General features: G+C 40.6%; 1 long non-coding RNA gene across 1 annotated transcript; it reads left to right on the top strand.

Annotated features, from left to right (window-relative positions):
• The first annotated feature begins 619 nt into the window (after nt 1-619).
• LOC144303238 (uncharacterized) lies at nt 620-4,962 on the top strand. Its single transcript, XR_013370268.1, has 3 exons — nt 620-730; nt 2,693-2,828; nt 4,718-4,962. It is a non-coding gene; the product is annotated as an uncharacterized LOC144303238 (long non-coding RNA).
• The last annotated feature ends 9,145 nt before the right edge of the window (nt 4,963-14,107 follow it).

The raw sequence follows: 14,107 nt of genomic DNA, 5'->3' as shown, positions 1-14,107 counted from the left end.
AAAGGAAGGTCTGTGCTCCTGGAGAGCTTAGAATCTAGTTGTGAAGACATGAATGTCTTGAGGGAAATATGCCAGGCGAGGCAAGTGATGTTAAGTGAGAGATGGTGACTTGAGCTCCAAAATCAGGGAAAAGAGCAGTCATTTCCATCAAGGATGATGCCCCACTTCTCAAAGGTAGGCCAGCCTCATCTTTAGAATTTGTGGTCTTTGTTCAAGACTTGGGACTGAGTAGGTAAACAGGTAGACAGTTAAAGGAGAGCTTGGGTGCTCAGTCAGTTGAGTGTCAGACTCCGGGTTTCAGCTCAGGTGTCATGATCTCAGGGTCCTAGGATAGAGTACTGAATCAGGCTCCCTGTTCAGTGAAGAATCTCTCTCCCTCAGCACCTTCCCTCACTTACACACTCTCTCTCTAAAATAAATAAATAAATCATTTTTTTAAATAGGTAGATAGGTGGATATGAGAGAGATAGAGGGAGACAAAGGGAGAAAGAAGCCATAGAAAGAAACACCAGAAAATATCCCTCACCTTCTCTGACAAACAATGATTTTCAAGTGTTATTCCATCTCCTACTATGACAACTGTGGAATCACTAGTGTAATTTGGGAGCTTTTCAATGAAAGTCTATTCTGGAATCTTTATGAGAGTTCCCTTTTATTCATATTTCCTCTTTCATTTGGAGGACTAACAAGTGAACACATGGATAAGTGAAGAGCAGCCACCCTGCACAAGGTACCTTCATGTTGTATTAAGCAGAGTATGACAGAGATGGCTTTTGTGATGTGCTATCTTCCATACCCCATCCCACAATAGTCACAGAGGGGACAGAGAATGAAAGGGAGCTCAGAACTCCTGGACCACGAGCGTAAAGGTGAAAGGAATCCACTTGCAGTCCAGGAGGGACCTCTTGCCTCTCATTAGCAGTGAGTGAGTCCAAGGTGTTTCCTGTATACAGAACAAGCATAAAATTGTATCTGGTATCACAGATAAATATAGATAACAATGAACTAACAATGAAAAGAAGAAAAAATTAAAAGTTTGGTTGAACAATATTATTTTATATCTCTTACAGGAACTGCCTACCATGTAAGCTAAATTACTCTCTGCAGATTAAGGATTTTGAAAATCCTAACTCATTTTAGTTTAAGTGCTTCAGGTTTTATCTGATGAGAATCCTAACACCGTTCACATGTCGTTCATGAGTCATGGTTTATTGCTGAAGTAATGTGGTTTTCTATATACAATTTTTTAAAAGATTTTATTTATTTATTCATGATAGACAGAGAGAGAGAGAGAGGCAGAGACACAGGCAGATGGAGAAGCAGGCTCCATGCCAGGAGCCTGATGCAGGACTCAATTCCGGGACTCCAGGATCACACCCTGGGCCAAAGGCAGGCGCTGAACTGCTGAGCCACCCAGGGATCCCCGTCTATATACAATTTTTAAATAATAGACCATGCCCTGTCCTACTATATTGAAGTTTTTCAAGTGCTGTCCTTAGCCACTATGTTGCTTGTATTGGGGGTTTCCTAATGATGCAGACTTCTCAGGCATTAACCCCACATCATTACTTCATACCAAGTGGCATGGTCTGGAGCAGTGAAAACAGCACCCCTCCTCTCTCACTCACTAAGTTGAAGCACAAGTGTTAGACCATGAATCCCCAGGACTTGAAACCCCTTCAAAAGCAGAATGCAAGACCACCAGCATTTCTCAAGATCCCTGCTCTCACCAAGTCCTTAGATCCAGCCATAACAAGAGTCCCTCACAGAAAATCTTTCTCAGCTCTTCAGTCCCCACTCCCACTGGAAGCATCCTTTGAACTAGAGCATTAGGCTTTCTCAGAAAAGTACTGCTGCCACCCTTGAAGCTCTTAGCATATAAATACCATTCCCTTTTTCTGTCTCATGAAAGCAGTGTGTGTGTGTGTGTGTGTGTGTGTGTGTGTGTGTAACTTGTCTGGGAGCAACTACTGGTTTGTAGGTCAAAGAAGATAGGAGAACCCTAAGTCCTTAGCCTAAGGTTTTAATGTCCTGGTAATTGTGTACTCAGTGGCCAGCAAAATTTTCAGGTTTCTCCCCTTCTCAGCTTAGCTTTGCAAGTGTAACAACCACTGAGTTCAAAGGACACCCTGGCCTCAGAGGAATTAAGGGGTGCCGTTAGGAAGCTGATGACCTCGGCAGCTGTCAGAGCTGAAAATTGGCTGCCTTGTGCCTCTTGGCCAGCCCCCTTCACATCTGTGAAAGAAACCGGTCACGCTTGAATCACTCCTCTTTTGTCTTCGTGGATTTTAATCTCTCCTCCAAGCCTAGGGGTGTTTATCAGGATATCAGAGTAAGAGAAGGAAAATATGATCTGTATCCCCTTGCCCACACATCTCACTCCCATATTCTACTATTAAACAAGTCAGCTAAGGCTGAATGCTGGAATCAGGTGTTTTCTGTGTCTAGAGTCTGTCCCTCTCAAAACATTGATCTACCAGTAAAAAGTTGTTGCAGCTGATAGCTAAGAATATTTCTAATCCAAAGTTGAGAGCAGGTAAAGCCCAATTTAAAGAGAATGTTTTGCTCACTGGATGGTTCTGAGCATCCTCTTTTCTTACCCCTGCTTTCTCCATCCCTAGGACCCTGGTTCTTACCTGAATGGCCCAGGCCACTGTTGAGCATTTTCTCACTGCATCCTCTCTCCTTCCAGATCCTAAAGGCTCTCTCCCCTTCACCTCTTGAGCAGCTTCAGAAAACTCACCTCTACACAAGCTTTCCCAAGGGAATTAGAAAACAGACAGGCCTCCCACAAGCCTGGTAGAAGAGAAAGAGCCCAGGATTCAAAGGTAGATCCAGGAACTGCCTCTTCCATTAACTATCTATGCCACCTCACAATAGCCTCAGGTACCACCACCTACAAAATGAAAATTTTAAACCCCAAAGATCTTTCCAACTCTAAAGCCTCATGCTTGATGGGCCCACTCTGCATGTATTTCTCACAGATCATTCTACAAATTTGAAAAATCTCTACCTAGTGTTCACACCTACTATACATACCCTTTGTTTCAATCTAGTGTTTTATTTCTGAACTTTCAAAATGCTATTGTTAATATTTTTATCTAAATAAGAATATGACTAAAGTAGTTGATTATACTTGCATATACATAAGATCCAAATGAATTCTGAACATTTTAGCCATATAGTCTGTGTCTATAAGGCTAAGCATGTGTAATTAATATTTTGCCTAAATATTTTATCATGGGGAGGCAAAACATTCAGAACATGACTCATTTGGAGGTTTTGCCATCAGGGAGACACCCTGATTGAACTTTGTACATCTGCCCACCATAACATTTGCTGCTACTGAAATAACTTTCAGTGGCTAATATTCTTGATTATGATTAATTGTTCCTTTGCCCTCTAAGAGGCGCTGTTTTGAAAATCCACCAAGACCCTACTGAAATACATAGCTTACAAAACTCTTATCATTTTTGTCTTCCAGACCCCAAAACTGAAATTTGTCAAGCTTTATTCTGATGTTAGCACATCCTTAAAATTGTCATTTTTTCCATAAATGCAAAACTTATCTTTGTATGATGAAAATCAACAAGATAAAGATGAGCTGAGTTAAGACAAGAAAGAAAACAGAATACCAAGTACAAAATGTTTAAAGGAGATATCTTTTAGATATCTAAAACTGTATTTCTGATTTTTCTTTGTTATCCTTTCTCATATATAGAGATTTTAAGCAAATAATATTTAACAAAGCTACATATTAAATTAGCTACCATGCATGTTTGTTTTCAGAAATCAGAATCTATAACTCAGTTTTTAAAAATACCCTCAGCTTTTCTACCACCCTGCCTTATATTCTCGTAGGATAGGAAAAACCTTGGCAAGCATCCTGAAATCACCAGGGGGTAGGCAGCAGAATGTGCTTCTGACCACTGAAATACTCCATTGTTCACACACTACCCATACCACAGAGAGAGTGACCTCTTTCTAACACTGACAAGTGAACATGCACAGCCCTATGACTTTGATTGGCGGTTCACTGGGTCTCTGACCTTGAATGACATTACTGGCATATTTTGATTGGCAGTCTGCTGCACAGCAGACCACCTCTAGTACACATGCCCACTCTCCAGAAATCATCCCTTTTCTTCTCAAAAACATTCTTGTGTTCCCAAAACATGGACTACTCATGAACAGAAATGTAACTACGGGCATCAAACGCAGCCTGAAAAAAAAAAAAAAAAAAGCAGGATGTTTAATATACAACCCTCAGATCTCACTGTAATTGACACATCCAGTGATGCAGTTGATCAGACTTTGGCTACATCTCCACGAGGCCAATCGTCAAAATTAGATGAGAGAAATTCAGGCGGTCACACAGACATGTTGTCTACAGGGCACCAAACATTCAAATATTTAGGCACCTCCTGATGGTTCTTAACATGCAGACAAAATATCTGAGTGACCGGTGAAGGGTTTCATTTCTCTCTGGATGCTTAGGCATACCAAAGGGAAGTCTCAGTCTCAGCCAGTCTCATGCTGCATGTGCCTGGGTAAGACAGAGGCTGATGATTCCTTTGCCACTATTCTGGTGAATGAATTCCTGCTCATTTTAACCCAGTACTCCACATGGGACCCAAATTTTTCCCTTAATAAATAAAAATATATTTTCAAATAAAATGCCACATATGTCTTAAGAAACCATTACCTTTCTTTTAAGGTAAAATCAAGATGCTCCAACGTTGGCAACAAACCCTGAACTCCCGTACTCCAAGTTAAGCAGGGCATGTTTTACCCTGTGCTAAACCCTGGTTCCATCAGAAGCCCCACTAAAATGAGAGTGAAAGAATGTAAAAATTACAAACCTTCAAATGTAAAGAAAACAAGGAGACATTTTTTTGTGAGAACAAAAAAATCTCAGGAGTCAGAAAGTAGTTGGAGGAATTAAAAGAAGTGAAAAAAAAATTTTAAAGATTTATTTATTTATTTATTTATTTATTTATTTATTTATTTATTCATGATAGACACACACAGAGAGAGAGAAGCAGAGACACAGGCAGAGAAGAAGCAGGCCCCATGCTGGGAGCCCAATGCGGGACTCGATCCCGTGACTCCAGGATCACGCCCTGAGCCAAAGGCAGGCACTAAACCACTGAGCCACACCCATGGATCCCCAAGAAGTGAAAATTTTGACAACTAAATACCTGTAGAGGAGAATAGGAAATAAGCCAGCGCCCTACCCCCACCCCACCACAGCATCCTGGGAAGACTCAGGAATTAGAGACCTTTGGTGCCATGGAAAAAAGGAGATGGTGGGCTTGAAAATAGGACATTCGGATGAATGCCAGTATAAGGATAATTCGAACTCCCAGGATTCCTCCCAAGCCATCAGGCAACCAGGGTCTCTTACCAAGAAGCTTATTCTATGGAGAAAATGAACCAAAGAAAATCCAAACTATGACAAAGAAGCAGGCAAGGGCACTGTAGTGAAAATAGGAAAATAAGAAAAAGCCCACATCCTAAATGGTAATTCCCCAGACTCAACTGAGATCCTCCCGGCAGCCAGGTGTAGATCTCCCTGTCATAGGGAGACTCTCTGGGAAAGAAATGCTGAAGGGAAAATTTGTGTGCAAATGGTGTATTGGGAATGCCCTCAAGATTTACACCCATGGAGGGGGTCAGGAAGCATGACTGGACAGAGGAAGAAGTTGAAGAGTAATATAGTGATAACAAAGGACTTTGTCAATCCCATGGGGAGCTCTGGGACTGGAATGGCCCTTATGAGTTGCCCCATATTGAAATAAGAGGCCAGACATTTGTACCCTCACATCAACCAATCACTAAATATGGACTACTTTCTTATGCTAGAGGCAATTCAAGAAGAGGGACTCAGCTAAGCGCTGTAACCACAACCCCCTCCCCAAACCCTTCTTTACTCTTCCACCTCCCCTACCCTTGCCAAAGAAAGGAATGGTTGATTTAGTCCTCCAGGGCAGAGGGGATCTGGAAGCGTGATTTAGAGATGAGTAGGATGCCAACCCATCCCTGTCAAACTCATACTTGTTGGTCAGTCAGAATTAAAAATTTACTCCATCAGGAAGATAGGCTGGTAACTAGATGATAAATGATAACACAATGAGTCACATGCTCACCAAAATTATGGGATGAAGGTTTATTTTGTTCTGAGTGGAAAAATAAAAGTAGGGAGGTTCTGGCTATTTCTCCAGACTAAAGACGTATGAACTAGACATGGAAGGATGTTCTGAGTACCAGCTGGATTAGAAAGGACAACTACAGCAGATGGAAGGCAGAGTATAAACCAAGCAATGGAAGTACATCTAGACAACTAAGTCCAATGGGAGTAGGCAGTGAAGCAGAAAGGGACGAAAACGTCTTTAAGGCAGCCGTAACTGGAATTAAGTCCCCTGCACAGTGGAGAGCCACTGAAGTTTTCAGCAGGGAAAGAAACTGGCAAATGTCATGTTTCCAGATTTTATTGTCAGTGGTTATAGAAAAGATTAGGAATGGGAGTGTTTTGTGAGTTGGAAGAAATTTTAGAAAATCCAAAGAGGCACTATACAAAGGGTTTTAAGAACGCCCGCTGTGGACTCAGGCCTGGGTTTTAATACTCGTTCTGCTACCTGCCAGCTAGGAAAGCTTGCACAGATCACTTGACCTCATTGTCTCACCTCTAAAGCATGGGACAAAAATACCTGCTTTAAAGGATTTGGGGGTCAAATAAGTGAGATAATATATGTAAAGTGCTTAGTGTAGCACCTAGCACAGAGGAAGTGTTTATTAAATGAAATCAGATCAGGATCAGCAGCAAGAACCACATAGTGTTGGCTATATAATTGTGCAGGTAGGAGGAATGGGGAGGAAAGGAGGAAGGGAGGGATGTGAGAAAAACTTTTAAAGAAGAATCCAAAAGAGTTGAGTTTTTCTATGAAAAGAAAAGGAAATAGATGGATTTGATGATACCTTCATGGTTTTAAGCCTGGGTACCTAAAATGATGGTAACCCCATTACTAGAATAATGGACATCTAAAGGGTAGGAAATTTGGTACAATATTGGAACATTGTATTTTAACAGAGTCAGGTTTTAACTGCTCAGTATGAAGTTAGGAATGGGGATGGAGCTGAGTATGTGTGAGGGAAAGAAAGTGTCCAGGAACTGTTTAGAGACGAGGAATGGAGATAGGCAGCCTCAGCGCTGAAGGATATTCACATTTAGGAATGAAAATAAAAATAAAGTTGCAGGGGGAAAAACAGAAAAGTAGTAAGACATAATGTGATCTGTCTGGTAACCTTATGTATCAACTAGAGTAGGCCACAAGTTATCCAGATATTTGGTCAATCATTATTCTGGGTAGGTCTGTGAGGATGCTACTAGAAGAGATTAATATTTGAACTGGTAGACTGAGTAAAGAAGATTGCCCTTCCTAATGTCAATGGCCCTCATCCAATTAATTGAAGGCTTGAAAAGAAAAAAAAGACTGACCCTCAACAAGAAGAGTGAACTGCTTTTGCCTGACTGCCTTAAGCTGGGGCATGTATTTTCTCCTGCCTCTATATGAGAACTGAAACATAAGCTCTTTCTGGGTTTTGAGTCTGCCAATATTTGGATTGAAACTATACCACCAGCCGTCCTGGGTCTTCAGTTTCCAGCTGAAGATCTTAGGATTTGTCAGCCTTCATAATCATGTGAGTCAATTTCCTATAATAAATATTTTATCACACTTATATAATGAAATCATATAGATAGCTTGATGAGTGATAGCTAGCTAGCTAGCTAGCTAGCTAACTAGATATCCTATTAATTCTGTTTTTCTGGAGAGCCCTGACTAATACAAAGGATGAGATTCCAGAGACCATCCAGAGAATTTCAAGAAGGAACAGGTAAATGATGTGCTACCTGTCCATAAAGTTAAATGAAAATTAGTGCCCCCCCCAAAAAAAAGAAAAGGAGGGTCCATAAATAACCTCAGGGTTGGGTAACCTTGACATAAAAAGCTTTAATAGACCAAAGAAACTGGATTGCTACATGGGAAGCTTATGAAGTCTCTCATTTTAATCCAGCAAATCTCACCAAATATTTTCAGACAGTATTTCAGATGAGAGTTGAAGGTCAAAAATGACATTCAAATTTATACTTGAAAAACAAGCATAGACAAATAAATGAAGAATAGCATAGCTGGTGTCAATCCCCCTGCAACGCACGTTTCTCAGAAGCAGAGGTTTAGTCCTGGCAGGGATGGTCTTGTTTGGCATCTAAGTTTCCTGTGCCTGCTTTAGTAAATTACCTCAAATTTGATACAACAGAATTTATTCACTCTCAGTTCTGGAGTCCAGAAGTCCAAAATCATTTTCAGTGGGTCCAAACCAAGGTGTTGTCAGGGCCATGCTCCCTCTAGAGGCTCTCAGGAAAAATCTGCTTCTTTACCTCTTCCAGTTTCTAGAGCTAGATTCCTTGCTTCATGACCCCTTCCTCCATCTTCAAAGCCACTGGCCTAGCATCTTCTTTCCTTGATTCTTCCCTCTGATTTCTCTACATGGTTTCCTTCGTTTGTGTGCCTGTGTCAAATCTCCCTTTTATAAGGAAACATGTGATTATGCTTAGGGCCCACCTTCACAATCCAGGATATTCCTCCTCTTAAAATCCTTAGGTTAATCACATCTTCAAAGTTCTGTTTTTGTCATATAAGATAACACAGGTTCCAGAGAATAAGATGTGGATATCTTTTGGGATAGTATTATTCAGCCTACAGAGTTGGTAATCCAAGGACTGTGTCAAAATGTGAACCCTAGCAACCCACTCAGCCTAGGTCCTAACTTAAAGCATCCAAACTCAAGTACTTGAACGAGAAATGTTCTAAAACCCAAACCTAAGCATAACCAGAAAAAATACAGGCATTTTAAAGAGAAGAGGAGATAAGATCCTTTTAAGAAAGATAACCCACAGTGTGGAAGGACTGTCACTTAGCAAGAACTGTGAGCCAATCAGATGCTCTGTCAGGAGGCAAAGCAACAGAAAACCTGCCTAATTGGATTGGCTGCCTTAATGGGTCAGAAGTCAACAAGTCAGAATGAAAAATATACTCAATTCAGCCAGCTGGAATTGGTTGTAAAAAGGATGCAATAAAATAGATCAATTTTCTGAGACTAGTAAGAGGGTCCATATCCAAATGGACTGAATGCTCTGTCTTTATGCACCTGTTTGTCACTTTGTGACTATAGCCTTAAACCACTCAAATGGATGAATTTATCCTGTTTTTAAAGGGTTAAGAACCAGTAAATTAATTTATTCATTTTGAGCCACCTTTCTAACTACTGCCAGTCAACTAAACTTGTTGTAAATTTGACCAATCATACTGGTTTTCTCCCTATTCAGTGTATAGCTCATCCTTTTTTTAATATGTTAATACCATTTCAGTGCATATTTTCATTAAGGTACATCTGGATGTTCCCTCTTCTCAGAAAGTCATTGTACTACACACAATTCTGTTTTTATCTGCCTCCAAAAGGGAACTTAGTAGATTAAATATTTTGGATCCAAATGGTCTACTGGACACAAAAGTGGACTCATACTTTTGACTATTCATAGCAAATTAAAATGGTCATGGAAAGGCAGCCCAGGTGGCTCAGTGGTTTAGAGCCACCTTCAGTCCAGGGCGTGATCCTGGAGTCCTGGGATGGAGTCCCACATCAGGCTCCCAGTAAGGAGCCTGCCTCTCCCTCTGCCTGTGTCTGCTTCTCTCTCTCTCTCTCTCTCTCTCTCTCTCTGTTTCTCATGAATAAATAAAATTTTTAAAAATTTTAGAAAAATAAAATAAAATGGTCATGGAAGAAGTAGAAATGGATGCTTCTGAGACAGTTTCATCCTCAGGGTCTTTTTGTTGGTCCTGAACTGCCATCCCAGCTTACTTTTCCAGAAAATATTTATTGAACACCTATCATGCAGGCCTCTTTACACAAGTTCATGTTCTTAAGGTTCTCACAATAGAATGAAACAGAGGCAGAAAGGGATAACTTCATACAGCCCAGATTCTGGATTTTCATCATATGGAGCTGTATCATGCCTACTGGCCTTATGTGTTGCAATGGGTTGAATGGTGTCTCCGCAAAATTCATACCCACCCAGAACATCAAAATGTGATCTTATTGGAAAAGAGGTCTTGTGAAGATATAATTAAAGATCTTGAAATTTAATCATCCTAGATTTAAGATAGTCCCTAAATCCAATGACCTATTAAGATTATTATCTCCCTTGCTACTACTATAAAGTAAGAGCATGTCTCTCCATCCACGCCTTATACTAAACATATTTCCAGGGTATTTTTCTAGTCCTCCATTAGGTTTTTGCAAGTTGATAGTTACTATTTCAGCAATGTTGATGTTATCCCTAAAAATCTTTGCTTTCTATCTTTCATTTTCCTCCCTAGCTGACATCTTAGTAGCATCCCACAGGGGTATCTGCCTAAAAGACCAGCATTCCTCTTACTTTTTCTTTGGCAAATACGTCTTTAGGTCTATTAAAGAAAACTACCATTTGGACTAAATAGACTTAGGTCTATTTACAGAAAACTACCATTTGGACTAAATTGACCAAAGAGATGACAGGGCATTTCCCTACATGCACAAATGATTGCGTGTTTGAGTGAAGAGACCAAATTGAATGACTTTTTTGACATCAGTTTAATTCAGTGCTTTCAGTTCTGCAAAAAAGTCAGTCTTGACCCTCTAGCCAGTTTAAATATTAAGCATTTTTTTTAAAAGTGCCATTAGCCCCTGACAGGCTGATACATCTGTTAACTCAGGTTGGTTAGCTGATTTGTCCTGTATCAGTCAGATCATGGAAGCACCTGGCTGTGTTACTGGGCAGTGATAGAACAGGCAAGAAATGCCAACACTGAGAACTAAATGGACTGAGGAAAGAGATGCCTCAGCTGCATCACAGAAGCAAGCCATGGCCTTTAGCATTTCTAGACCCAAAGTCCTCATAGCCAAGAAAAGGCAAGAGGAATTCTAGTCGAAAACACTGAACACAGACTCAACCCAGATGTGGGAGTGGCACCACCACGTCATTGAGGGCAGATAAGTAAAAGAAAGAGCAAAGGCTTGTAGGAATACAGTCAACCTTATCTAAACAGGGAAGTGCTTACAAGGGGATAGTAAGAGCAGGTGCAGTTCAGACAGGAAATTAACAACAAGCATGAGTGAGAAAAAAAAGAAGTTAAGATAAATTAATTCCAACAGAGTATAAAATTCTCTGGAGTCCAAGACAGCAAATAGAATCAAGGGATGAGAACTTCAGCATTTATGGAGCATATTCTAGGTGTCTGGCACTGTGCTAAATGCTTTCTTTTCTTTTCTTTTCTTTTCAGATTTTATTTACTTATTTGAAAGAGAGAAAGCACAAGCAGTGGGGTGGGGCAGAGGGAGAGAGAGAAGCAGACTCCCCACTGAGCAGGGAGCCCAAGGTAAGGTTTGATCCCAGAACCCTGGGATCATGACAAGTTCAAGGCAGATGCTTAACAAACTGAGCCACCCAGGTGTCCCAAAACTTTCAATATATTATTAGTTTACTGGTCTATTTTATAGTTAAGGCTCAGAGAGATTAAATGACTGGCCCATATAAGCATAACTGACAAGCAAATGCAAATCCAATTCTGAGCCCAAGTTCTTTCTACAGTATCAATGTTTCCCAAAGTATGAATTAAGACCACCTTCATCCAAGTCACCTAGAAATAAAAGCCTGGGGTACCTAGGTGGCTCAGTTGGTTGTGTCCAACTCTTGATTTTGGCTCAGGTCATGATCTCAGGGCCATGAGATTGAGCCCCATCTCTTCCTTCCTCTTCCCCTCCCTGCCCCTTATGCTCACTATCTCTCTCTCTTTGTAACAAATAAATAAATACCCAATATTCCTGAATCACACTTCCTGTAGGAGATTCTATATACAATCAAGTTCTAGAACCACTGTATCCACCACAGTGCTTCCTCTCTAAGAGAAGCCTGTCTTCTGGACATTAAGTACATGTGCTTCAGGTTGAATGATGGTTGTAGGTTCTAGTTGGGGCTGAGCCCACAGTGATGGTGAAGAGCCCCAGCTACATGAAAGCAGGGACAGAAAATCCAGAGTAATTCTCCACAGAGCATGGTGAGTCCAGCAGCCCTTTCTGTCAGCAACCTCAGGTTTCATTCTAGAACCTTCAAACCCAATACAACAAGAAACCAACCAGGGGGTGAAGGCCATGTGATCCAAAGTGTGTCAGCTGTGGTACTGAACCCAAAATCCTTATCCCGAGAATCAGTTTTTTCTTTCTTCTTCTGTGTGAAATTCTTGTTTTTTAACACTACCAGCTCCTGTTCTGGACTTTTATATGTATTTATTCACATAAACCTACAACCACTTAATGAAATACATATAATTTCTATCCCCATTTTATAGATTAAAGAACTAAAACACCAACACATTAGGCAACTTGTACAGAGTCACACAGCTAGCAAGTGCTATAGGGGGGACTATAATCTATAAAGAATCCCTACTCTCAGTCACAACACTATTCTTTAAACAGTGTTTAGGTATGCCTGGATGGCTCAGCAGTTAAGCATCTGCTTTGGCTCAGGGCATGGGCCAGGGGTCCTAGGATGAGTCCCACATCAGGTTCCCTGCTCAGTGGAGAGCCTGCTTCTCCCTCTATGTCTCTGCCTCTCTCTGTGTGTCTCTTATGAATAAATAAATAAAATCTTTATAAAAAAAGCATTTATGGTGCCACCTTCCATGTTCCTGATGCTCATTAGGAAGCTTAAGGTACCATCTTGGGACTCAAATTAAGAGTCAAACACTGTCCTGAGCACATGTATCTCATCAGCTGTGCTGGAGAAACAGAGATCTCAGCAAATTTGATCCAGTCACATCAGATTCTGCTGTGACATCATCAATGGATATGATCCGATACTGTAGGCCAAATGGGCAGAGTGGCCAAGCACCCACAGATGCATGCAATACTGTTTTATTTACTGTGAGTCTCCAGAAAGCATCATGACATCTCCAAAAGGCCTAATCTGGAATCTTAAAAAGAAAAAATATATTCTGCCCTGGAAACAGAAAGATATAATCAACAAGAAAGCAGATCTTTCAAGAGTCCCTGAGTACAAAAAAAAAAAAAAAAAAAAGGACAGCAACAGCAGCACATGCTAGGGGGTTGTCTTCAGTGGCTGAAGTGTCTACAACTGCCCAACAAGGTAAATCAAATCTGCTGCCAATACATTCTTCTGCTGTCCAGATAAAACGGCAGACTAAGCTGGTGAACTTTCACCCTTCACCCGCGCTCTTCAAGCCAAAGTACAGATTAAAAAAAATCAATAACCCCAATCGATGGGAAAATATTTTTAGTCTCTAACTGAACGATATGTTTTGACAAGGCCAAAGAGGAGCACAAAAGAATGGCAAAAGATAAAAGACAGAAAATTAGGAATTTGCTTTATTGGAGGACGTGGAATCACCAATCACTTTCTTTTCCCTCACTGACATTTGTCTAAATTATCTCACAGCAAGGAAATAAAGTGTAAGGAGATGAATTTATAAAATGGCATGATTCACCGCCAAGCACCTTAAAACCTATTATTGCTACCATTTTCTGTTGCCATTTCCAAGAAAGCAATCTACAGAAATGCCCATGTTCAGAACAGAGTCGGAGGAAGGAGTATTTCCCCAAAGTGGATACAGTGAACAATGGAACAGTCTCCCACCCCCACCCCAACCTGGAAATCACATCCAATACTAAATACACTGGAAAGTGTTTAAAATCCACCCAATTTGGCTCCATTTTCTCTCAAAATAACCATTGTTTTTCATAACCCAATACCCTGGAGGTTCTTTCATAACTGAGCAAATTAAACACATAATATCACCTTGTCTTCTGGCCCCTTAAGCAGTAATTTATTTTTGTACATAGACCCGAGCCTGCTGTATTTCTAAAAATTATTTCACATTTTTTCTATGTTGAATAAAGGTGGTAAAGAAACATGAGACCCTGAATAAAATAAACAGAAATTATCCAGGACATGTTTGCCTTTTTTGTCCGAGAAAATCTTGAACATAAACTG

This window comes from Canis aureus, chromosome 32, assembly GCF_053574225.1.
Source record: "Canis aureus isolate CA01 chromosome 32, VMU_Caureus_v.1.0, whole genome shotgun sequence".
NCBI classification, from domain to species: Eukaryota; Metazoa; Chordata; class Mammalia; order Carnivora; family Canidae; genus Canis; species Canis aureus.
Note: the sequence above shows the minus strand (reverse complement) of the source record. Positions and strands in the feature narration are given on the sequence as shown.